The sequence below is a fragment of the Chelonoidis abingdonii genome, chromosome 1 (genome assembly GCF_003597395.2).
Source record: "Chelonoidis abingdonii isolate Lonesome George chromosome 1, CheloAbing_2.0, whole genome shotgun sequence".
Lineage (NCBI taxonomy): Eukaryota > Metazoa > Chordata > Testudines > Testudinidae > Chelonoidis > Chelonoidis abingdonii.
In genome coordinates, this window is record NC_133769.1 from 140747219 (window position 1) to 140774584 (window position 27366).

Below are 27366 nucleotides of genomic sequence, written 5' to 3' on the forward strand. Positions count from 1 at the left end.
CCTGGTCGGGCCCCCCCTGGAGTGTGGGCCCGGTTCCATGGCGCCAGTGGCTCCATGGTAAATCTGCCACTGACTAGGCAGTCTGCCAAAGAGCAAGGCAGGTGAGCTCGCAGGAAAGCTGTCAGGCTGGTTTCCTAACCTGCATATCAGGCTGCCTTCCACTGGAATCTTGCCTGGTTTCCATTGGAATTTGGTCAAAATTGTCATTTTCCATTGGACTATTCAGATTTCTACAAATCAGCATTTTCATACAAAAATGTTCTATCAGAAAATTTCAGCCCCATTCAAGTAATTATCCTCACAATGCTCCTGTGAGGTAAGGAAATACTATTATCCCCACTGAGGAGTTGAGGCAGAGTGATCAAGGTCAAGATTTTTAAAGGCGTTTAGGTGCCTGAGTCCCATTGGCGTCACTTCACCTCTGTTTTCCTCGGTCTCCCCATCTGTACAATGGGGATAATAGTGCTTACCTCCTTTGTAAAGCCCTTTGTGTTCTAATGATGAAAAGAGCTCTGTGGCATTATTTATCATTACTCACAGAGGTAATCATCTTGGCCTAAATGGGATATCTGTACAAGTGAGGCTTACAAACCTAATGAAGGGTTGCAGGATCAGGCCTTAATTCCCATACTATAAGAACAAGGGATACTGGTTAAAATTAACACATAGTAAATGTAAAACCCAGTTAAGGGAAATATTTTTCTAGGTAGCAAATAGTTGATCTGTGGAACACATTGCTGGAGGAAGATATCAAGAAAAATGCAGCAGCAGGATTTGAAAGGATGTTAGATAATATTATGATAGTGGTAGCTGTGACCGCCCTTACTCACATGGATATGGCTTACTCACATGAATAGTACCACCAAAATTGATTACTCACGTAAATTAAAGGTTGTAGCATCACATTCAAAGAAAATGAGAGTCATCACATCTATTATTAACCTGCAAGAAACATTCCTTTAGGTCCAGCGGCATTATAAGGAATTTTTGCCTGCACCTGGAACATTTGACACTGACTGCTACCAGAGTCATGGAAACTGACTTGATTGATAATTACTGTGCATCTTACTTTTCTACATATTTTTCTGCTATATTTCCAAAAGGGCTCATTCCTTCCAAACAAATTAGTATTTTTCAAGAGTCGCCTGGGACTCATTTTGGAATTGGGATCTCCTGGATTTGCCACAACTCAGGGGCCAAATTTTCCCCTCTGTTACAAGCATCTTTTAACTTCAGTGGGGCTGCCGAGAAATAATTCAGCCTATGCATTTTATGTTGTAACTTATATCTATACAACCCCATTTGACTTCAAAGGAGTTGCTGAGCTATAAGAGAATTTGGTGCATAACTGACTTCTGTCATCTTTTACCTTTTCCTTCCTTTCCTTGTGGAGTTCCCTGTTCAAGTTGCTGGGCCAGTAAATTCAGTGGGAATACAGTAATCCAATAAAGTTTGTGCTGTTGCAATGCAGAGAGCCAGTGTTAGGGGATCCCACAGCCTGGCACACCCCAGATGCTGGGCCCAGCTTCTGCTGAGATTACCCCTTGCTGTATATTGTATTATAGAAAGAAAAGTGTGTTAAGTGCTTAAGTAAACAAAACTTGTACACAGAACAGATGTTTGTAAAACAGCTGCCAAAAAGAAAAGCAGTCTCCTTGGATTGCATTTTGCAGCTACCTGAGGAGAAGATTAACCACAGGAAGCTGCTAATTATTCAATGGCTTTTCCAGAGAGATGCTGGATTTCAGCTCAGGTGCCACAGGGACTCCTCCTTGTTTTTGCTGATACAGACTAACAGGGCTACTACTCTGAAAAGTATTTTTTGGCCACCAGAGGGTTCCAGTATTGTTGCCCAAGCTTGGCAGATTGACAGTGAGAAATACAAATAAGTAATAAATTTGGAATATAAAAGGGAGATACAATTCAACAAAAGCCTGGTTCTTACCAAAGTGTATTTCCATGCAAAATTAGACTTAATATGATGTATATTTTGCTCTGTTGCCAAAAGTAAAGAGGAGTGGGAATCAAGAATTTGGCGGAGAAGAGTGGGGCTGAGCGGAGAAGAGATGGGAACTGGATTGGCAGAAGCAGGGAATGGGCAGAACCTTGGCTTCACTTCCCTGACAAATGAACCAGCAGAGCTGAGCAGTCACACTGGGAATAGTCATTTACTGCTGGGATAGGTCAGCATCTTCTGATGCTCTCACTTACCCTTAGTAGAATGTTATTCCACTCAGCATCCTGTGGACTTTAATGGGGCTCCCCATAGTGTAAGGCACTGCTGAATGGGACCACAGGTCTGAAACCTCTCTGTGATTCAGTTTTGCCATCTTTAAAATGGGGGGGAGAGGGGGAGAGAGATTCTTATCCATCTTCTTGAAGTGCTCTGAGAAACTTGGATTAAAGACACTCTGTTGGTGCAAAGTAGTATTCTTGTGTACTTATTAATAGGAGTTTGCATCTATTAAAATGCTCTTTATGTGTGACCTTTGTCATATGCCAGGGTGGGTTGTGTATTTGTCTTTAGGTACTTACCATCTTTCCATCTGAGCATTGAACCTGGGGTGGTTTTTATCCTTCAGTTTCAGTGACATTTTGTTGTTGTTTTATCTGTGCTCTGTTATTTGCATGAGTGTAATACAGATCATATGCATATGATACAGTGTTGATTGGTGCATGTATTACCGATGAATGTGGTGTTTGCCTTATTCCCCCTGAAAAGATCCTGTGCAGTACTTTAAGTACAACAACCCCACCTCCCCAGCACCCAGACCCTCCCGGCCCCCGCTGAGCTCTAACCACTTTCACTTGGTCTCCCCTGCAGACTCTCATTGCCCTTGCACCTGGCATCTCCCTGTGCATTCACATCCCCCACTGAGCTGCCTGCACCCAGACTGCCCCATGCAGAAACCTCTTGCCCCCATCTGGATACCCTCATACTAAGTCCTTCTGCACTTGGATCCTGCTCCTGGACTGAGCCTCCCTGCCCACATCTGGTGCACCTGGCACAAAAGGGGCAGGGCCCCAAGGTGTTTCTGTGGCAGTCATGGCCCTTGTGCTGCATCAGGGTCAGCTTCAGCCTCACTGCCAAGTCTCTGTCCCAGGAGGGTGGGGGAGGCTGCAGGTTATTCTCCCACCTCCATGCAGCCAGTGGCCTATGCTCCTCACTGCCATGGAGGAGCTTCCACATTTATTTATCATTAAAAAAATCAGAATTTTAAAGTATTATGCACAGAATTTGATGCAGAATTCCCTCAGGAATATGTGGCACAGTACAGCTGTGATGGTGGGACTGTGACAGGGGCGCTGGACAATAGGGGATCTGTGGGTGGGGGAGCTGTGCAGGGGGTATGTTGTGCAGGGTGCTGTGCAGTTGTGGTGGGAGGTCAGTGAGAGGGGTCTCTAGGCAGGGGGTGCTGGGCACAGGGATCTGTGGGGGAAGTCTCTGGGCGAGGGGGTGTTGGGCATAGGGATCTGTGGGGGAAGTCTCTGGGTGAGGGGGTGCTGGGCATAAGGACTGGGCAAGGGGGAGTTTGGAAGGGGCATGCTAGCAGCGCAGGACTAGGTGGGCCAGTGTGCGTCTAGCAGTTTTGGGTTTGTAAACAGTGCCCTTGTGCTGGGCTGAGTGGGGCCACTCCTGCTGAGCTGCATCTCATTGCCCCCAATCGGTCCCTCTCTCTGAGGACCACCCCCCATCACATGCCCTATTTCCCCAATAGGGGCCCACAAATATGTTTGGCGCCAGGCCCACAAAAAGTTAGTCCGGCCCTGCACCTAGGGGGTTGCTGGGAAACCTGGGTTTCCAGACTTTCAGTTCCTCGGCAGCCCTAGCTCCCAGCTCCTCAGCATCACCTGTAGGTAGGGCTTCCAGGATTGCCAGTTATGGGGCCAGAGCTCCCAGAATCTCTGGCTCTGAGAGGCCTCTAGCTTCCAATTTCCCACTTGGCAGGCTCCCCAGGGAGCATGGTGACCAGTTCCCTGAGCTGTCCTCCTGGCCATGAAAGCACACAAAAATCTGAAGTTTTTCCATTCCACTACAGAATATTTTTTTTTCAAAATCTCAGATTATTTCACAGCATAGAAAATCCTATTGCTTATCAGCCGTAACAATTACATTAAAGCTTGAGATGCACTCAGATACCACGGTGATGGGGGCCACATAATTATCATAAATAGCTGATGCTTGGTTCTTTTAACTCTGCTTTTGTGTGATCCCTCTGTGTCCCACCTGGCACATTGAGCATTACAACTGGTCAACACTTGGAATTTCTGTTCCACAGGGAATACCAACATTTTGAAATTTCCTTCAGTCCTGAGTGGGAACTAAAAGTCAACATTTTGACTGAACAACATTTCTGAAAAATATGGCTCAGAAATATCAAAATGACTTAAAGATACTGTTTCAATGAGATTGAAGCACTTTCATTTTGACTTGCATAAATTATATAAATTTAACAATTTTGATGAAAGCAATATGTTCCTTGATTTTGTCAAAATGAGCATTTTCCCAGGGAAACTGTTCCATTCTGAACATGTTCAGCCAGCTCTATCGACCACTTGGACCCCAGGAAGATTACACAAAAAGATGAAGGTCACATTCTTTACTATAGTTTCAACCACTTTCAGTAGGTATCCACTCTGGATCACAAAATCTGCTATATCCAGCTGCATAGTGCCTATAAGCACCTATGATCCCAGGGACAAGCATGCCCAACCACACTTCTTCCCCTTTGCCAAACTCTGTTACCCAATGACAAGCTTCCCTAAACTAGTCCCCAGTTACTAAAATCCTTTTGCATCCTTGTGATAAGCCCCTGCAAGCTGATCCCTCAGTTGCCATAACCTCCTATCCCTTTTTATGCATGACAATCTAATGTATGCACACGCATATGTGCAGACCCTAACACTCACCCACACACATGCACACACACATGGTAGAATGACCAACTCATACATACTCACACATTTGTATAGGCTCTTTCACAACTTTGCTCACTCACTCACACATGCCCCCATCGCACATTAGATCTAGCATCTTTAATATGAGAGGATCATATCAGGTCATATCAGCCATAATGTAAAGTATGCAGGAAATACTTTCTAAGCAGCTGTAGATGTGTGGCCCACTTCTCCTCTCATTGACACTGGCGTAAATTAAAGGTAATTCTGCTGGAGTCAGTGGAGTTACCCAACAGTAAAACAGAGTGGAAGTGAGAGTAAAGTGAGTTGAAGTCAGAGTCAGCCTGTTCAATAGGAGAGAAGCCTGAGCTTTTTCTTTTTTTTTTTTAATTAAAAACTGGTGGTAGTTTATTATTAATTAAAATTATCCAAACCTCATAATGAGAGAGCTTTATATGAGTGTGAAATTACCACAAGTTAACCTTTTCACCAGGGAAGAATATCTTTAAAACATCAGGGCCTGTCTACAAATTAACATAAATTCTAGGTAGCAATTAAAAATATTTAATTTTAGAGTGGGAGACTATTGTTATAATTTATAGGGAAGATAAAAATAATGCAGATTTGTGACAATGCCTTCCAGTGGCATGTAATGACATTTCACTGCAGAGATGTACAGTACAGCGCTGTACGAGTATTCATGTTACCAGATCATATGTTTAATTTGAACCATTTGGCTGTTAATTCTGTTAAACAGTCTGAATGGGATAGAAAGCATTTCTTAAATTACATGGGATTATTTTATGACAAGTTTGTCATTGTACCTATTGGGTTTCTGGGAACTGGGCGGGCGGAAACCCGCCCATTGCTAACAGATCTGCCCCCCAGCCTAAGGGGAGGATCTACAGGACCTCAGAAACCCACTGATTCCGAGCTGCAAGGTTTTGCTCTTCCAAAGTCAGGCATGTGCAGATCGGGTCTGGGGTTAGTTCAGGCCCATGACTCATGTAAACACATTACATATGCTTCTAGTAGTGGGTAGCGTCCACTAATTTAGGGCTGAGTTCAGAGTGATCCAAGCCAGTCTCCCTTTACACTACCTGAGGCCCCTTTCCATTCATCTAGATACCCATAATCCTATTCACACCCACTCTATAAAGAAATCCAGGCTGGTCTAGTTTACACACAGAGAAGCAGGAGGAGGTATATGTTTAGGTAGGGTGGATGGTTTGTTAACATATGCTATCTGCTAGCTCCTCGGCATGTGAGTTAGATGAGTGTAGACTCCTTGCACATGGGAAGAGTGGGTACAAGTAGGTCTAAGGGAGTCTAAGTGAAGTGAAATGGGGGGAGAGGAGCTCTGCCATCATCTTATGTGTCTCATAGATTTGGCCCTCTTTATCCAAAGACTGTGTGCATTACTAGATATGTATGGATCTGTAAGTGTGTGTATGTGAGCCAGAAAGCACCTCCCACTGCAAAGCATTCTCCTATTTCACAGAGAAGATCATTCTGGTGCTCCAAGGGGGTACCCAGGGTTGTCAGGTACATCGCTATCTTCTGTCCTTATTGTGAGGACCTTTCTCTGTGTCTGTCAGGGATCAGCACCCTGAAACCACCAGTCACAGGCACCACAAGTACTTCTCTCTCAGACCAGACAGGCTCCGCTGTCCCTTTGCAGTTTAGCGATAGTTACATTACAACCCCTGGGTCATCTGAGAGTCCCCCTGTAGGGTCCAGCCACTTACCCACTGAACACTCATGGAATTACCAGGTCCACTGTTCCCAAAAGAACAATACACCACATTTTATTAGTTACACCTTAGACCTCTGTTCTGCTTAATACACAGCAGTTAGATATATTTATAGTGAAAAAAAGAATAAGTTTATTTAACAAAGAATAGAGATTCAGAAAGAAGCAAGTAGGATTAATGGAAACAAATGGTGACATATAAAACAAAATCAGAACACACATTCTAGAGCCTAAACTAACAAGATGCCCTCTTGTCTAATAAGATACTCTTACCCCAGAATTCTTCTCACAGTATTTTTCAACCTGGATGACTGAGATCCTTCTTTCATGAGACCAAGACCATTGGCAGCTTATCTCCCTTGACAAAGGATGCCGGGGTAGCATTCCCTGAAATGCTTCCAGTTCCGTGCACAGGGCCAGTTAGACAGGCAGAACTGCGGGGTCTCAAAGAATAGATGAGACGATGTTGGGAGGAGGGCTTTATGTTTATTAGGAACTGGGAACCTTTTGCAAAAGGAGGAGCCTATGCGGGAAGGACAGGCTCCCACCAAAACCAAAACAGAACCAGGCTGTGGGCATGTCAAATTTAAAAGGTCATAGATGAACTTTTTTAACTTAAGGCTTGGGGAAAGCTGACAGAGGAGGAAGCACACACAGTTCAGACAGAGACATCCATTAGGGGAGGATTTATTAAAGGGGATACCCTATATCCTAGTAAAGAGGAGAGGATAGAAGTTGCTAAAGTACAGGCAGAAACAGTCAAATGAAAAAGAAGGCAGCTTCATTTAGCCACAGAACTGACACATCACAGTTAGCAATAAGGCAAACATCCCCCCTCCCGCAACAGCCTTGCTGATGTGCCTCAGACCTGCTCTGGAAGAAGCTCCTCTTGAGGGCAGAGTTGAGTTCACTCTCTAGGAATAATGAGAACTTGTCCTTTGGGTGAAGACTTTCAAATTCATCAGTCGCAATGGTGGTTGTTTTGATGTAGCCAAAAAGACCAGTAGCAACTGCAGTGAGCCCCCAACTCACTTCACATCAAACAGCTGTCAGATGTCAATAACTTCTGGTCTCTCCTTGGAGGGGACAGCAAACATATTCCTCTTTAATGAGCACATGTACCAAGGAGGTGTGGAAACTGGGAAGTGTAGGAAGTTTGGAAGATCTGTACATGAAAGGGTATGTTCACCATTAAGTCCTCAGTGACAAGTGCCCCCAAACCAGCCCCCTTACTGTATAAACTGTCTTGCACTTCCCAGTCAAACACCTCCAGACAAACTTCTCTCAGCTGCCAAACCTCTCACACAATCCCCAGGACAAGTTTTCTCATGTTATGTTCACAGCACACATCAGGAAGATTAAAAAGTCTATCAAATATTCTTGCTAGAAGATTGCAATGTCACACTACTTTATTTCTTAGAATCCAGAACCCTAACACGACAAGTACCAAAACCAGAGAGACAAAGCAGGTTACTCCCTAAGGCAAAGAGGCATAACTTACCCCAGCTTGCTCTAGACTGGCTGGAGACCCAGATCACATGCTTCCCTACAGAGCCTCCTATCCTGCAAGAACTTACAAGTTGAAATTATAGCTTGCAATAGTAATGCACGTTTTAATACACCACACTTTAAACCACCACATCTTACAACCCTTAGCCTGATCTCCTAGTTACCAAGTCTCCTCACACCTCTTCCCCATGCCATTAAGGAATATATTCCCATTTCAAAACTTCAATCACCCTATGTATAAACACATACTCTCCAGTATTTCCAGTGGCTGAAGCAGGATAGCTCCTCCTCCAAGGGAAGGGAGGTGGTTTAACCTAATTTTGAGGTCAACTGTAAAAAGTATGTGAAAGTTCATGAGACATCACAATAAGCTACAATAATAAATGTTGTCAGGAAAAGGTACGAAGGGGAGACACTAAATTAGTCCAAACAAAAAGGCCTATTGCTATAACTCAAGGACTGTGTTAAGGTCATGCCTGGTAAACAAAAAACCACAAGACTAGCAATTAATGAACCAAACTGGTGTGTCAGATACAAGAGAGCCGGAAGCTCCCTAAAAGTGTGTGGGGGGCCACTAGTTCATAAACTTTGGCCCCTCCTGATACTGCCCCTTCCCCTGAAACCCCACCCCCACACCATTCCATCCCCCCAAGGTCCCGCCCCCATCTCACTCCTCTCCACCATCTCCCCCATCACTTGCCCTTACAGCTGGGAAAAAGTAATGGGGCCATAGCCCCCTGACTCCCCCACTTGTGTTCCAGCACCACTGCTCAGATATTAAACCTAACTGTCAGACAAAATAATGAGGGGATTACTCCCTTTGTCCATAAAGAAAGAGTTTTGGGAGAAAAAAATGGCTACTGAAGTGTGCATCACCATCATGGCTGTTATACTCACAGTCTCCTGGGACCTCAGGCCTTTACCACCATGATCCAGAGAGATGTCCTGACCAGACCAGGCTAGACAGAGAGGGACCCAGATGACATTGTCACCTCTACCGGCTCTAGCTGAATCCCTAACACCACCTGGATGAAACAAGATAAGACTTCAACAACAGCAACAACAATTCCATCCAATCCCATCTAACTTTTCTTTTCCTTGAAAGGATGTTATTGCCATCTAAGACACTGCCAAACGGCGGGGTGGGGGGGTTCCTTCTAAAAACTATCCCAGGGTAAAGGGAAAAGGAACAAGGGATGTTATTAAAATGAAAGCCTTACTTAATACCTGCATTTCAAATACTTTACCTGTTCTTCCTTCTTTTCTTTATCTTTAATAAAAGGTGAAAATGATGTTTAATGGTGTGTTTGTCATGGTACTAAGCAGGCGGAGGTCTCTGTATATCAAACCCTGAACCTTGTCTAACACTGTTTAATATTGGCCAGTAACTGAGTTATGTTAACACCCCTGGCCTATAAATTAATACAACAGATGCCCAGGGGTGGGAGTTGCAGAGCAAGCCCAGCCAGCACTACCTTGCAGCAGCAGCTCCTGTTCCACAGGACTGGCTAGACTTGGGAACAGTCTGAGTGCATGCTGGATTTAGAGAGAGGAGGGGTTGGAAAGGCCTGTGTGGGGCTGGGTTGGGAATGAGGAACAAATGGGAGAAGAAGGAGGGGATGGGTAGCAAGGGAGAGGGAGGACCAGGTCACAATGCCCTGTGGGACATGAGAGGCTTCAACTGAGACAAGAGGTGTTGTGGGTCAAATTGGGACAGTCCCATGAAACCTGGGACTGTCGGGAGGTCTGTAAACATGCATGTACATACTGAGAGAAACAGAGTACAATGACACATACACAGACATGTCTAAGTGACATACATACCTATAAAGACAGATACACATGCCCCCACACACATTAGAGTAGTGACACTGAGTATAGTCTCACATGCACAGTTACATATATGTACTGTCAGAGACATATATGCACACAGTAACACAAGCGAGTGACATGTCCATACACTGGCATGCACACACACACTTTCTTGCACAGAGGACTATGATGATATACAGATATACATGCTAAAAAACAGAACAAGCACAAAATATCCAGGTAGACAAAAACAGACACGTGCACAGAGACATACAGTATCAGAGGCACAGACAGAACAGCTGCATACATGTACACATGTAACTGAGCTAACAAACTAAGTTTATAATACAAAGTAGTGTGATTCCATCCAGGTAAGAGAGGAACTGAAGTAGTTTCTTATGTCCCAGGCACATAGATTCACTGTGAGCTTTAGTTCACAGATTCTGTCTCCTGTAACATACGTACTTGAGAAATGCCACGTGATTGCCATCACAGTGGTCGCTGCCTGTCCTCAAAATTGAGGGGTTCTGCCAATTTTTTTTAACAGATTTGCCCTGGCCTTTATGTCCTGAGCTCTTCCCCCATCATGTGTGACCCAAGCAAGGGCCACTCACAATGCCAGTCTAGACACAGACATGCTCCCTCACCAGCTCAGGAAAGACCAGTGCCACGTAAGAGTCTATTTCATGTCTGACCTCAGGGCACAATTTATTGATCAACCGAAAACGGAGCAAAATGTCCACATAAAAGAGTTCGTCTGCTCAACATGGGCTACAGTTCACAGCTGCTTTTCCTTCACTTCTCTCAGCCCCTCACCATGTCCTTGCCCTAACCAGGAACTACTGCAGGACCCTTCCTGCTCCCTGCACTTTTTGCTCCCTGGAAGGTGCCCAATAGTTGGGTTTTTTCCCCAGCTCCAAGACCTAATACAGGAGCTCCCCTGCAGTTCTCCAGCTCCTCTGAGCTCCTGCTTCTCTTCAGAAGCACCAGGCGCCCTTAAGGCTAGCACTTGACTGCTAGCCCCTAAGCTTCATATGGGAGGTAGCAGATCAGTCACAGTCAGGCTGAGCCCACCTCCCTTTAAAGGGGTCAATGACCATGTGACACAGTCTTTCCACTCTCTGGTCTTGATATACCACTGCCTCACTCCAGTTTTATTCCTGTGTAATTCCATTCACCATACACAAGTGCATAATGCAACAACACAACTGTGTATTAGATGAATTAAAGATTAAACTTTAATTAATTATGTTGTGTGATGAAATCTCCCAGGAATTCATCCAACCAAATTTGGCAACCTTAACTAAACTAGATCTAGTCTCAGTCTGCCCCTGGCCGACTGGCCTGAGCCATCATGAATGGGAAGGCATACTGGGCCCCATTTAAGGGCATTGCAGCCCCTAGTTTACCATGCTCTCCCTCAGCCAGACTGCCTCAGGGGCTCCCATGTGCATGGATCGCTCCATATACATGTTCAGATATGGGCTGCAGCTTACCAGCCACAATATAAACTTTAAATGTTTACAGGCCTTTTATAAATACCCTTAAAAAGGCAAACAATTGGCACTGGGAATAAAACTCCACTGTGATGTCACATTCAGCTGATATTGCATTGCAACACAGTGAAGCTACTTATACATGGAGTCGTGACACAAAATTGTGTGTTTCACAAACCATGTCTCAAAACAGACTCCTGATTTTACCAAGAAAGCTGTAATTGTTACTTACAAAATGTTCATCAGCTTGGTTTATTTAAATTTGTAGATGTATTTGCTTTAAATGTACATTTGAAAGCATGTATACAAGATACTATTGATTAGACTTATGGTAAGAGGAAAAGGTTTTAAGATGTATTCATACTTGCACCTCTCCCCCATCCCCTTTCTCTTCATTTATTTCAATGGGAGTTAAACAGAGCAGCCGTTCAGGCAGGCTGGCAACTGTTTAGGCTCTCTCTAGTGGCATTCTGTGGAATTCCATTTAACAAAGCATATGTGTCCTGGTCTTCTACTGTAATTAGGCCTTAGTTACCGCAGAAAAGTTTTGGGGGCTTAGCTATACCAGATTGGAAGTATAGCTGACTTTCCAACAATAGACACAGTTTATACTGGCAAAAGAGTGCTTCCTCTGGCATAGCTTACACCACTTCCCCGTAAGACATACACTACACCAGCAATGGTACTTTTATGCAGGTATAAGTGAAACTACAATGGGGCTTATAGCGGCATAGCTATGTTAGTTAAAATAATATATATATACACACATACCCCAACCAACATATCTACTCTGGTATAAGTTTTAAATGTAGACCAAGTCTAACACTCATCTTTCCCAAACAGTCCAGGCCCGGCTTTGTTCATCCTCCTTGGATGTGCTATTATTATTATTATTTATTCATATTTAGGTAGTGCCTAGGAGTTATGGACTAGGACCTTATTGTACCAAGTGCTGTCTAATTTAGATTGTAAATGCCACAAAGTAGGAAGGCAACTCTCTGTTTCATAAAGGTTAAAGCCAGAAGGGACCATTATGATCACCTAATCTGGCCTCCTGCAGAACACAGGCCGTAGAACCTCAAGTCAGTAATCCCTACGTCCAGCCCATCAACTTGTGGTTGAACTATAGGGTATCTTTCAGAAAGAATATGTTTGTCTTATAAGCAAACTGTATGTATTTATGACAGTGTAATAAAAAACAGTAAAATAAAACATTATTGGTAATATTATTTTACTATAAACATTTATAATAAAAATAATTCACTGGGATGTTTATTAACAATGATAATTAGTTATTTAGGGCTGGTCTTCATTATCGGGAGATTGACGCTGCTGCAATCATTGCAACAGGAATCGATTTAGCAGGTCTAGTGAAGACCCACTAAATAGATGGCAGAGTGCTTTCCAGTCGACCCCGGTACTCCAGCTCTCTGAGAAGAGTAAGGGAAGTTGACCAGAGAGTATCTCCCATCAACACAGCACAGTAAAGACACTGGGGTAAGTCGACCTAAGCTACATCGACTTCAGCTACATTATTCGTGTAGCTGGAGTAGCGTAACTTAGGCTGACTTACCCCCGTAGTGAAGACAAGCCTTAAGAAATAACATTCAAATTTTATGTTAAGTGAAACTGAATGGAAAATTGTTTTTGTTGAAAAAATTCATCACAGTTTTCAAGGGTTTCATCTCCTCCACAAGAAGAAACTAGAACAAGCTGTCCAACCTTTAGGACACTGTTCTTCTACATGGTGACAGGTTTCAGAGTGGTAGCCATGTTAGTCTGTATTAGCAAAAAGAATGAGGAGTATATGTGGCACCTTAGAGACTAACAAATTTATTTGGGCATAAGCTTTTGTTAGCTAAAACCCACTTCAACAGATGCATGCAGTGGAAAATACAGTAGGAAGATATATATACACAGATGTAGAGCTGATAAATGAAATTGTTTTTAATTGTTCACTTTATTAATGTAACTTCTGTTCATTACATTGTAACTTCTGTTTACTGTTTGCCATCCACTACACTTGTCTATATTATAACTTCTGTTCACTGTTTGCCATATTGTAATTCAAACCCCATTTTAAAAACCTCACCTCATATTTAAAATGCGTTCCTCAACTTTTTGCAAACCCGGCTGAAGCTTATAGTGAGTTAGATGTGGACTGAGGACTACAGATGATGAGATCAACCCCATGCCCACCGCGGGCCCCAGCTGTAAATAAATAGTTCAAACTCCAACCGGCCTGAAAGAGCAAAGACAAAGCCTAACAAAGTACGAAGAGTCCACCCTAAAAAGAAAAGGTACAATAGAAGGAAGATCAAAGCCAGGTCCGAGGCTGAAAGTCACGCCTGCAATTGATGAGTGATCAATCACCAAACCTAGAGGCAGCTTGACACAGCAAGTCCTATAGACTCTGGATTCAAACTAAGGCCTACAAAAAGGATGCGTGAGATGGAAGACTTTGGAGGGTAACATTCTGCTGCCAACATGAAAGGACATCGGTGCAGGCCCAACAGAGACCCAACTCGTCCTTGTGCCTGGCTTTCCTGGCCAGTTAGCCACCACAAGCTACGAACCCAAGCTGCAAAATCAAGCCACTAACTCAAGCTATGTCCAGGACTGATAACTATGCAGCAGCTGCAGAACATCTGATGGGGGTATGTGTGTGTGTGTGTAGGTATTAGGCATAATGTGTGTGTATAAGGATTAAGATATTAGTTATTGGTCATAAATCAAATTGTTATCATAATAAATGTGGCATCTTTGTCTTGCCCCTTGAAAAGATCCTGTGTAGTTTTGTCTGTACAACACAGAGAACATGAAAAAAATAGGTGTTGCCATACAAACTATAACAAGACCAATCAATTAAGGTGGGCTATTATCAGCAGGAGAAAAAAAAAAAACTTTTGAAGTGATAGTCAGGATGGCCCATTTCCAATAGTTGACAAGAAGGTGTGAGTAACAATAGGGGGAAAATTAGTATGAGGAAATAATTTTTACTTTGTGTAATGACCTATCAACTCCCAGTCTTTATTCAAGCCTATTTAATGGTGTCCAGTTTGCAAATTAATTCTAATTCTGCAGCTTCTCATTCTAGTCTGTTTTTGAATTTTTTATTGTTGACCAATTGGTCGCTCAATTACAGACCAAAAAGTCGCAATTCTCCAACTAATTGATTAGTCTCATTATAGTTGGTATGGCAACACCCATTTTTTCATATTCTCTGTGTATATATATCTTCCTGCTGTATTTTCCACTGCATGCATCCAATGAAGTGGGTTTTAGCCCATGGAAGCTTATGCCCAAATACATTTGTTAGTCTCTAAAGTGTCACAAGTACTCCTCATTCTTTTTGTTCTTCTACAGCAGACCTCAACTTTAATATATTCTGTTCTCTTCACACTTCCTGCCTCATCTATCCATAGTGTTCCACCTTAATCATCAAAGAAGCATGCGCTTAAATGTTGTCAGGATCAGGACCATAGTTATAGAACTCAGTAGAAAATGACAACATTTCTATAGATTTTGAACCATCCTGTAATTTTTAACATGGATCTGTTTCCCTGCCATAGAATTCTATTGTACAGTTAATAAAAAAAACCCTACCCCCCTACCCACACCCTAAAGAAAGGCTCCCATTCTCTGTAGAGTAAGTTTTGAGTATTTTTTCATAGATTTATAGATGTTAAGGCCACAATGGAGCATTATGATTATTTAATCTCACCTCATTTATATCATATACCATAGCATAGAATGTCACCCTTTGATACCTGCATCCAGCTCATTAACTTCTGTTTGAACTAACTAGAGCACCTCTCTAGAAAGACATCCAATTTGGATTTGAAGACTGAGTGGTTTTCAAAAATGCCAAGTGTTCACCTAATTCTGCTCCTACTAATTCAATTTGAAAATCTCCCATCCATCCTTCAAGCAATGGAGAATTTATCACATTCTTTGGTGATCTGTTCCAATGGTTAGTTGCCCCTACTGCTAAAAGTGGGGGGCTAACTGAAGTTGCCTTGCTTCAAATTCTAGCCCATGGATCTTGTTATGCCTTTGCCAGCTAAATTAAAGATCCCTTTAGTATCAGATATCTATCTGCTCCTTGCATAGGTACTTATAGATTGTGATCAAGCCATCTCTTAGCCTTTGGTAAGCTAAAGAGATTGAGATACTTAAATCTCTCTCTATGGCATGTCTTCCAGTCCTCAAATAATTCTTCTCTTCCATTTTTTAGCATCCTTTCTTTTGTCATTGTCACTTCATAGAACCCTAATACATTTCTATAGAATCCTACTGATTGCATCCCTGTTAAATTCTATAGACTTTCCAAAAAGGTTTTTAATTTTTTCAGGTCCACCACTGTATATAGGGCCTGATCGAACTCTCACTGATTTTAGTGGGAGCCTTTCTGTACACCTGAATGGGAGCTGGATTGTGTTTCATTTACTGTATGCTGGGAAACAACATAAGAAGATTCCATGTTTCTAAAACTAAACTGGGCTCTTTTTTAAGAGACTTATTTGCAGAGATGCTGCAACTGCAGCCAGAATGCTCTGTGCACATGAACTGACTTCCTGGTGCCTCCTTCACACTCTTCTATGCTCCTCCCTCCAAGTTCCATGAAGGTTGCTACAGACTGAGGCTATAGCTTGTGGACGTGCTTGAAGACATAAAGGAAATGTATTCTTGCAAGATATCAGTGAAGAACCTGCTGCAGATCAGTTTCAGCTTCACAGGAGTTTAGGGGGAAGCCGGGGATTCTTCAATGGAATTGTATTAATTATTATTTGTATTTAGTAATTCCTAAGGCCCCAGTCAAGGAACAGTGCTCTAGAGTACTATGTGCTCTCTGCCCTAAACACATTGGAGTCACTATGTGAGAGTTCTGGGACTTGTGTAGTAATGCATCATTTAACGTGGGATTCTCTGAGTCCACTACAAGACACCTTTCCACATATGCAGTCTCCTGTGAAATGCAGTAGGCCAAATTAATCCTTGGCTGAAGTAGGCACAACTCAATGTAGAACGTGGATCATTGTCTCCTACTTAGATTATAATTTCTTTGGGGCAAGAAGCAACTTTGTATCACGTGTGTGCCCAGCACTTAACACAATGAGGCCTTGATTTTTAATAGAGCCACTAGGCACTACCCCAGGACAAATAAGAATCAATAATAGTTCAAGCAGTCTCTAGTTTCTTCTTATTTTTTTGTAATTTTCTTCTCAATTCATCTTTCTCAATGGCTTCAGGTAAATTCCTTCCTGTCCAACATCCCCAGGAGGGAAGGAGCATAAATCATCCCTTGTATTGATGACATCTACAGAACTAATTAAATTACTCTCTGCTTCCTGGCAAATGCCATTGTCTTCTTATTGCCACACTGTGTTTCACTATGGTTGTCTCAGAGAAAGGCTGGTATGCTTCCATCTGTACCATCACTTCCACGGTCTTTTCAAATCCTTTCAACATTTCCTATAGAAAAGGAATTTTAAAATTTTACTTTGAAAAGTTGAAACCACATTATTTCAAACTTTTCAAAATACACCCAAGGCTCCCCAAGAGGCCTGAAGCAGGGAATGAGACAGCTTCACAGGCAGCCAAGGCCCCTACTTTATAGTGAATTGCAAATCAAAATCAATATCACTGCAGTTGTTGAACTGGTGTAATAGGTATCCATTGGCTGCCACTACCTCACACGTGGGCCACCTCATTCTGCACCAGCTGTGGCTTCCAGCTGGTTCCAGGAGTTATGTTCACAGTGTACACACTCAGAGAAGTTAGATAAAAAGACAAATACTCTTGCTGGATGGTTTCAGCATAACACTACTTTTTTTCTTAGAAGTCAGAATGATAATTCATAAGAACCCAAAAACAGAGAGACAGAGGAAACAGTCTGCTCTGTAAAGCAGAGAGACAACTCACCCCACCTTGCTTTAAGCTGGATCCATCCAGACTGTCTGCTGACTGTCTCGGACAACCCAGATCACATGGCTTCCCTCAGAGCACTCTCCTCTATAAGCAAGCCCGGGATGGTCCTCACAGTTAAAGTGATGGCTCATCATTTGTAACCAGTCTCCAACACACCATAAGCCAAATGGAGAGCTCAGTTAGAGGGGACAAAGGCACAGATTGCTGAAAGGTATTCCAGATCAGAAAGAGATGGTTCCAAACACCTAACCAGATGCAGAGGGAAAGAGGAACCTTCCTGATAGACCCAAAAGAATAATCTAAGCCTGTTGAACCCAACAGAACAAGTTAGTGATGTTCCATCCTTTGGTAAAGTGACCTCCACAAAATAGCTAGCTTTCTTCTTTCCTCCTGCCATTTGTGTTTCCACCATGCCCTTCATCACAAGCCATGAGATCCCTGTCAGAGGTTTCCTCAAAGGCAAAGTCTCAGCCATCCAGTCAGCAGCCAGATCTAAACAGCTCCAAGCCAGTGAACCAAGGTTTTAACCTGTGCCAATGAAGCTATTGGACAATTTTCAATTGAATTAATAGAAGTGGGAAGAAATGTGCCATACAGATCAAGGTCAGTGTAGACAAGTGCAAAGTATCATACATTGGAAGGAACAAATTGACCTATTTGTATGCATTGATGAGTTCTCAGTTAAGTGTAACCACTCAAGAAAAGACTGGGCAGCTCAGTCTAAATCTCTGCTTAATTCACAAGCAGAGGGCAAAGAAGCAAAACATTAGGACGTATTAAGTAACGGAGAGGGAATAGAGCTGGGAGACATTTGTCAGACAAAACTTCTTTTGGCGACAGAATGAGATTTGGCAATGCTAGAATATAGATATTCAAGCCTGTCTGGCCTGTACTTTAAGGATTTAGGTGTATTCTTATCACTTAGCTAGTTATAGAGGTATAAAAGAAAGAATCAAAATCACTGTCTGTCTGTTTAATGGCCTTCTCTTACTGTGACAGTCTGAGGCTCTGTTTAGTCATATTGAAATAATGCAATCTGGGGCTATTAGGAAGGTGATCGGATCTATCACCTCCAGAGAAAGGGAAGAGCCTAGAAGATGTAAAAGGAAACTTAGTTTAATAACATCCTGTCTGGTAAGAATTCACTTATCAATAGACACAGCTGGAAAACCCTTATGTCTGTATAGATGTAGTTGTGAAATCCTCACTTCTGTATCGTTTTGTGTGTTTATTTGCATGGTCTCTGTCTGGTTCTGTAATTGTTTCTGTCTGCTGTATAATTAATTTTGTTAGGTGTAAACCAGTTAAGGTGGTGGGATATAATTGGTTAAATAACCATGTTACAATATGTTAGGATTGGTTAGTTAATTTTAGTAAAATGATTGGTTAAGGTATAGTTAAGCAGAACTCAAGTTTTACTATATAGTCTGCAGTCAATCAGGAAGTGGGGGGAAATGGGAATAGAGACTGGGGATTGGGGATCATGTTTTGCTAACAGGGGAAATGGGAACAGAAACAGGGACACAGGCAAGGCTCTGTGGTGTCAGAGCTGGGAAGGGGGACACTAAGGAAGGAAACTGGAATCAGGCTTGCTGGAAGTTCACGCCAATTAACATTGAATTGTTTGCACCTTTGAACTTAGAGTATTGTTTCTCTCTGTTCATGCGAGAAGGACCAGGGAAGTGAGAGGGTGAAGGAATAAGCCCCCTAACAGGCAACATGGAAACATTTGGTGAATTTATGTCTTTTTTGCCATACTGGACACATTAAAAAAACTGAAACAAAACATTTAAATTCTTTGGTCAGTGACAACTTTTTGCTTCAATGTTTACTTCACATTTTAAAAAAAATTACAAACATAAATAAATAATCAATATAAAATAGTTTGTTTGGGCTTGATCATTTCTTTTTGGTAACTTTTCAGAATTGCCAGTGAACTGAAAAAAATCCATTATTTGCACAGCCCTAATAGAAAACAATACTGAACATGTTTTATGAATCATTGGGATGCCCTCTCCTGGAAAACTGTGTTAATTTCAGTCAGCACATCGCAGAAATAGAAAGGACTCAAAGGAGGGGAATAAAAATGATCAAAGGCACGAAGAGACAAGGGCCGTTTAGAAAGGAGAAACACCAAAGTGGACACGATTGTGATATGTAAGATAACGAATGTGGAAGGGGTCCCTAGCTATAGCACGCATGGAGGGGTAATGAGGGGAAGCTGATTGTCTGAACTCCCCAACAGCAGGGTTAAAGAAGCAGGCTTCAGAATCTAGATTTTATTTTGTAGCAGTTGAGCCAGGGAATGGCCTTGCAGTGAGAACTGCTGAGGTGTAATAACAACATTTAAGGCATCAAACTTAGCCCTGACAATATATTCTCGAAATACAGGTCAGATCAATGCCACCACAAGAACATTCAAAGGAAAAAAAAAAAAGTGCTCTGCTGGCTCCTAACAAACACAGCTGTTCTCCAACATATCCTCAGTGATTTAGAGAACTAAAACATGTGCATGTGAGAGAGAGCAAGAAAGAGATAGAAAGGCAGAAAAGTGAGATGGAAGAAAGGCTGAAATCTAACCATTCTAATCTGACCCTTAACGTCCCAGGATCAAACCTTGGACTGGGCTGATTTTATGCACAATTCAGCAGAGTGGAGAGGAAGAATGGTTTTAAGCCATGTTTCTGCTCCCTCAATCCTGGCACTGCCATGGACAGAAAGCAGTTTCCCAAGCCTGGGACTTCCACATGGACAACCCTGCCAGCCAAGGATTCACTAGAGTGCTCTGTGTGTGTGCTACTCCCACCTACCCCCAACACACCTTCTCCTTCCCCAATCCCATTCATGTTCCCCAACAGACAGTGGAAGGAGCCAGAGGCACCATTTCAGATGGCAAGGGTGCAACTTTAACTGTGATTCCAGGGGCCACTTAGGCACCTGAAAACTCTAGTTTTTTGTTTGTTTGTTTGTTTTGGGTTTTTTTCAGATAACAACTTAGAAATTAGTTGACAGGAGCACTGTATCTAATTGTTATATAAAGAAAGAAAATTAAATAAAATTAGACCCACTCAGCTCTAATATTAACATGTTCTGACATCTTGTATCAAGTCACTTAAGGGCCACTGGTTAGGTTTAAAATTTTAATGCATATTCTTACTTTTGAATACAACAATTGAAACAGTTGTAGAATAATCTAGATTGCTTTCTATCATTTATGCTACTTATTTTCTGCAGTTCCCCAAGCATGGAATTCAACTTTTGGAAACATCCTACTTAGGGTAAGTCACCATGAGTTTATACTGCACCTGCCTGGGGCTCTAGGGGTGTTACCATACTGGAAATAATAGATTTGAAACTGCCCTTAAAAAGGAGTGAGACTGATACTTTCCAGTCACTTTCACAGTATTGCTAACCCCAAAAGTTCAAAAGTCATGAGTTTAGCTCACGAAAAATCATGAGAATGGCTTAAAAATAATGAAATTACTTAAAAATAATAGGTTTGGTGTTTTTATTTTCCTTCTTCTTTTTGAGCCTTTAGGGTTCACTGGGGTCACATTTTGAAGCTTTTGCCACAGTCACAAGGGTTAGAAACTTACTTTTTCTTTAAGAATGAAGGCTGAAATCATCCCACATCCACCTGACTCCAGGAGCTGGGGCTTTAAGGAAAACAATAATTATCATGAAACTCAGGACAAAATCCTAAGAGTTGGCAACTCTGCTTTCACTTCTGTTTAGATGGTAGTCAGTTTCCAGAAGGCTTTAAACTCTACAGTGATTGAGTGGCAGTTCTCACAGGAGAATATTTAAAACCAAACACCAAGAAAATTCCACATTTTAAAGTTGAGGAAAAAATTGAGTCTTCTGAGGTGTATCAGGACTACTGCAGGCAGGAAAGGAAAATAAACAGACATAGGAGCTCTGGGCAGCTTTTCCTCTTAAAAAAATGTTGGAGAGTCAAATCTTCCAGTCCTTAATCAAGTAAAACTTCTATTGCCATCAGCACCTCCACTGATAGATATTAACATGCTCCATAACTATACACATACTCAAATATCTGAGCCATCTTATCCGAGGCTACACATCTTATACACATTGGCACAGGGACTATATTTTCTGGAATTTTCTGAGCAGTGCCGAGCACACAGATGGTGCTCAGTGAATAATATAAATCATGACAATAATGGTTGACTTTATGGACTCTGTGGATGCAATTTCTGTTCTTTGTTCTTAAAAAAAAATCACATCCCCCTGTTCTAAAGACTGCTACCCCTGAATCCCAGTGTATACAGGCAACTCCCGCTCACCTCATGGTCAAGGACACCAGGGGAACACTTGCCATGCTTGCTGAAGCCTCCAGCTTTATTGCCCCATGGATACATGCTGCTTGCCATAACACCAGATTGCCACTCTTCCCCAAAGGACATGAGATACCTAATAGGGAAGGAAACATTTTTTCTCCTTCCCTTAGTGGCAGTCATGTTAATTTATTCACAGCTCAAAGGGAAGCAGGAATTCACAGTAGGCTTGCATGACTCTAGGTAACAACCAGCCCCCAAAGTTCTGGGCCTGATCCTTAGCTGGTATAAATCAGCTAAACTCCATAAACTTCAATGAAGCTTCACTAATTTACACCAGCTGAAGATCAGGCACACATGTCTTGGGATCTCCTCTACAGTAAGATGCAGCAGCCATTAGCCAAGCTAATCACTCTCTCGGTATAGCTACACTAGAAACATTATAGCAGCATACCTCCATTTCAGTGTAGAAACATACTACAGATGAGAGGAGGTAGCTAGGTCAACAGAAGAATTCTTCCTTTGACCTAGTCCTGCTTACACTGGGGCTTAGCATGACTTAACTACTTCTCTTGGAGGTGTGATTTTTCCACACCCTGAGTGATGTAGCTATGTCAATCTAAGTTTTAGATGCAGACCAGCCATCACATACTGCTATAGGCAACTAGCCTCAGTAAATGTGTGGGGAATAGAAGACATGGATATGGAGAATGTACTAGCAATTTAAACCACTAATTCCCTGTGAGGCTCCTTCTGTGATCACTGATAAATGCGTATTGCACCTTCCAGCCGGTTGGTGTAGACTGGGAGCTCAAAGGGCAGAGCAGTTGCAGATCTCCGGGGAACCAGAGGGGACAAAAAATTGCCAAGACAGCGAGCCAGAGACTGTGCAAAGGAAACCCTGAAATTCATAAGAGACATGTTTCTTGGAACCTCTGCTATGGTCATGATCTGATTAGCTCTTCTGTCTATATTCCACAGGGAAGAAGAGCTCACTGACACTGATTGCCCATTGACAATCCTGTTTCTCCAAAACTAAACTAAATCCAGGGGTAGGGGTGCTGAAACAGTTTATATAGTAGGAGTGCTGATAGCCATTGAACCAAATTGTAAACCCTCTATATAATGGAAAACACTTCAAGGCAGGGGGTACGGCAGCACCCCCAGCATCCTTAGTTCCAGCACCTATGTCCAGGAGCATGACAAGGATAGGAATGCACCATATGTCAGGATCTGGGGTCCTACTGAAGTCACTGGAAAAGATTGCATTGATTTCAAGGCACTCAAGATTTTACCGCTAAGCTGCTAAATTTAATCTCCAGTCGATGACACACATACTCCTCTGCTGCTGAGGTATAATGGTCAGTAAGGCCCAGCTCCACAAAGGGATTGAAATCAATGGAAGTTGGGAGGTTATATGCCTTTGAGGATGTGAACCTAACAGCCTAACCCATCTAAGATGAGCGTTTAAAGCAGAAGTCACAACCCATTGATCGCGATTGACTGGTCTGCCTGCTCCATGCTGTTCCTGGAAGTGGGGAAGGGCAGGGGTCTCTGTGCACTGCTCCTGCCTGCAAGCACCAGCCCTGCAGCTCCGATTGTCTGGGAACTTGGAACTGCGGCCAACGGGAGCTGTGGGGATTGAGCCTGCAGACAGGGCCAGCACACAGAGCACATATCCCTGCTGTACAATTCTGTCGCTTGGGGTGATCACTTTTTTTTAGACTGTGTATTCTCAACTAAACTCCACAGGCCTTTCCTGCATGGGATACCTCTGTGCTCGAGTCTGCTCAAAATCTGAATACTTTAGAGGGGTCTGAGGCAGTCACTCTAGCAATAGCCTTGTGAATATGAAGAGTCAGATTCTCAGATGGCATAAATTGATGTAGTTTCTCTGGCATCAATGGAGCTACATTGACTTACATCAGCTGAGGATCTGGCCCAAGAAGTGCTATTCTAATGAATTTAGAGAACCAGTCTGGATCTGCTATCAGCTATTTCAGGACTCACTTAGCTTAGAAGCTACAGTGAGGCTTTTATTGATCTCAGCTGCATTAGAACCATGGGTAATCTCATCAGAATATTAAAATGCATTATTTCCAGTCAGCTAGTGGTGATGTTCCCACAGCAGAATGCACTGGGCTGTGACCATGGAGGGGGAAGGAAGCTTATGAAAGCACTTGGGCTTCCAAGAAACATTGTGTCATACACAATGAGAGAAACACTCAGTAAGTACCATCAACAAATACTGACCAAGCCTCCACCTCTACTCTAGTGAGATGTCTTTGTATTATAGCTGGGATGAGAGTGTGAGTCAGAGAGTCAAGTGCAGAAAATCAAAATCTTGGAGAGCTAGACTCCAACGAAGAAGTTTCTTGTTGTTCCCTTTGGCTGTATGAAGCCACTTTAGCGCAGCATGGTCCGGTTGTAGCTGGAACTCCGGTTTGTAAGCTGGAACGCCCGCTCTCGCCGAACGTATGTGGTGTAGTTTTCGCAGGGCGTACACAAGGCATAGCATTCTTCTCACTGACTGACCAGTGCTTTCCGTCCCGAGTTTCTTGCTGAGAAACACGACAGGATGAAGTTGTTACCGGTCCTCCTGCATGAGAAGGCTCCTATACCACGCTCAGATGCATGCGGTAGTTACTAGGAATGGTTGTCAAAGCTGCCCTTTAGCACTAGGGTCAAGATGTGAGCGTTGCCTTAAGTTGGGTAAGGCTTCCTGACACTCATCAGTCCATTTAACTGTAGTTGGCTGGGGCTATCTGGTCAGGTCGGTCAGTGGTGCAGCGATTTGCTGTAGTGTGGTACAAATCGCCTGTAGCCCGGCCAAGCCTAAGAAGGATTGGACCTGTTCTTGACTTTTGGACAGGCCACTTGGATGGCCTCCCCTTGGCCTGTAGGGGTTATGGTTCTCGACCCACCTGGTGTCCCAGGTAAGTCACTCTGTTTGGCATTGTGTGAACTTTTTGGCCTTCACAGTTAGTCCTGCTGCTGATACGGTCAAAGACCTTTTCCAGTGTTTCAGGTAGTCTCGGGCCAGAGAGATCTGAAAAAATGGCCACATCATCGAGGTAGGCAACTGCATATTCTCCCAGTCCTCTAGTAGGACCATCTACCAGTCTCTGGAAGGTGGCGGTGCATTTCGCAGCCCGAAGGAAGTACATTAAATTCATACCACCCGCAGGGTGTACGAAAGCTGACCTTTCCCTTGGCAGGTTCATCTAGCGGTACTGTGCCAGTACCCCTTGGTTAAGTCCTATTGTAGAGATGAACTGGGCACCGTCCCACTTTTCAATAGCTATCGTGCATGCATGGATTAGCTGTCTGGACGAGTTACCGCATTTAGGTACGGTAGTCACACAAAAGCGGTATTCCCATCTGGTTTGGTATCCAGACCACTGGAGATGCCCATGTCACCTGGTGAATGCAGCGGATCATACCCCATCTGTAGCATGTTTTGGATCTCCGCTCTAATAGCAGCTTGTGTGGAGGGGACACCCGGTAGGGTGGTGTTCTAGTGGGTGACGATTACCTGTGTCAATGGAGTGGTAGCACCTTCAGTCCGTCCTGGAGTGGCTGAGAACAATGGTGCGAAGCTGGTGGCACAGCTCCTGATTTGTTGCCGCAAGCAGACGTTCCAGGGTGGCTTGAGAGGTTCACTCTTCCTCGCACACTCAGGCCTTCTTCCCGTCATAATAGACGCATCAGGCCACTCAGCATCCTCTGCGTCTCTGGCTGTAAACTGACAAACCTGTAAGTCTCTGAATAAAAGGGCGGAGAGAATTAACATGGTACACTTGGGTTTTAGTGAGGAATTGGGAAATGCTATGAGATAGTAAACAGCTCCTAGGCGACATCTTCTTGGGACCGGGGTAAATACAAATCAAAGCACATCACAGCCGATTACTTTGGTTCCTTTGTACTCACACTTGATAGTAGAATATTTGAAAGAAGATGGAGTTAGAAGAAAGCTTGTTTACTCACAGCCGAGGAAAACAAAAAGGACCCCCGAGTTTCCAGTTCCCTCCCAGACTCTTAAAAAAAAATTCAGGTCTCTGATTGGTCCTCTGGTCAGGTATTTGGTTCCCCCTTTGTTCACCCTTTACAGGTAAAAGAAACTTAACCCTTACCTATCTACTTATGACATTGACCAAGCCTCCACCTCTACTCTAGTGAGATGTCTTTGTATTATAGCTGGGAGAGAGTGTGAGTCAGAGGGTCAAGTGCAGGAAGGGATGTAGAGGATGTAAGTTACTTATAGATTACAGTGAGTACAAACTGTTGCACTTTACTGTATTTTACACATCAAGGGGATGGAAAGGTGGATCTGTAGCTGGTAAAACTACAAAGGTAAGAAGGGAGAAGATGAAGTGTGGGGGATAAATTATGCTGAGAGTTATAGCAGTATAAATCTGGAGTAATTCAGTTGATGTCAGGGATTCCACATTTAGCTGAGAGCAGAATTTGACTATGTGTGTCGGGTGGAGGGCAGGCTGTTTTATCCGACACCTTCCTACATCCTATTGTTGACTGCAACAGCCTTGCCCCTTCTAGTATTAATTCTTCGCCTCCTTGGATCTTGTGGAGTCCCTTAACCTGTAAGAAGAGGTGTAAAATGATATCAGATCAGATCTTCCATCTCTTTTGTACAAGATTGCACAAAGTGCAAGAAAGTGGAGAATCAAGCAGTCAGTCTGTAAATTAATCCAGTTTACACTCTCACTTGACAACATTAACTACCACAACAAGTGAGTATACATTGGCCGTATTGTATTGGTGCAATAGAAGGACAGTGCAAGAAGTCTTCATCCCCAGCTTGCATGCCGCATGCGATGGCCAGGTTCAGTTGCAGTTCTGGCATATAGAGAAGCATAGAAAGTCTCACAATGCTCACCCTTAGGAGTACAAATTGCCCATCAGGAGATAGGGAAGAAGCAGTTGCAGGAGGTGGCCAAGATGTAGCTGACTGCAGGCAGCAGAGCATGCTGAATAAAGAAATTTGAGAAGGGACTGTGCCTTTGAAGACAGTCTCTCCTCAGTTGTCCCTTAGGGTGAGGTGTGTCTGCATCCCCCCCAAGCTCAGTGCTGTGGCTATGTGCCACAATATAACTCTTCCTTGGTATGTGGAAAGCATAAACTTACTCTCCATAGATGTCACTGGCTCCTAGTTCATTTTCAGGTGCAAATCAAAGCACTCATTTTGATCGATAAAGTCCTTCAGGATTTAGGTCCTGCCTGTCACAAAGTCACTCTCTACACATCGTCTCAACAACCGAGATTAGTAGGGGCCCTCCTGTTGCCAACATTTTCAATTGAACTGTGGCACTGGGTATTATCAGTGGAGAACCCTTGATTCCAGAGTTTGCATCCCTTGTTGGGCGGATGGAATCTGAGTCTGCTGACTTTTGGGACGTGCTTCCAGGGTCACCTGTAACCTCTGGAGCTTTTGAAAGGTAAACGTGGTTGAGTGAAAGTCATTACATTAGTGACTTTTTGCCAAATGATTTGAAAAGGTGATATTCCAATTGCGATGCATGCATTTTTTATAAACAGAAATAATTTGCCTATGAGCACACAAGTCTATAGCCAGGATAGCCTGGGTTATTAGAGTCTATTAATGTGAGGAAAACTGATATCTGGAAGTTTGCCTGTTTCATTCAGAGGCAAT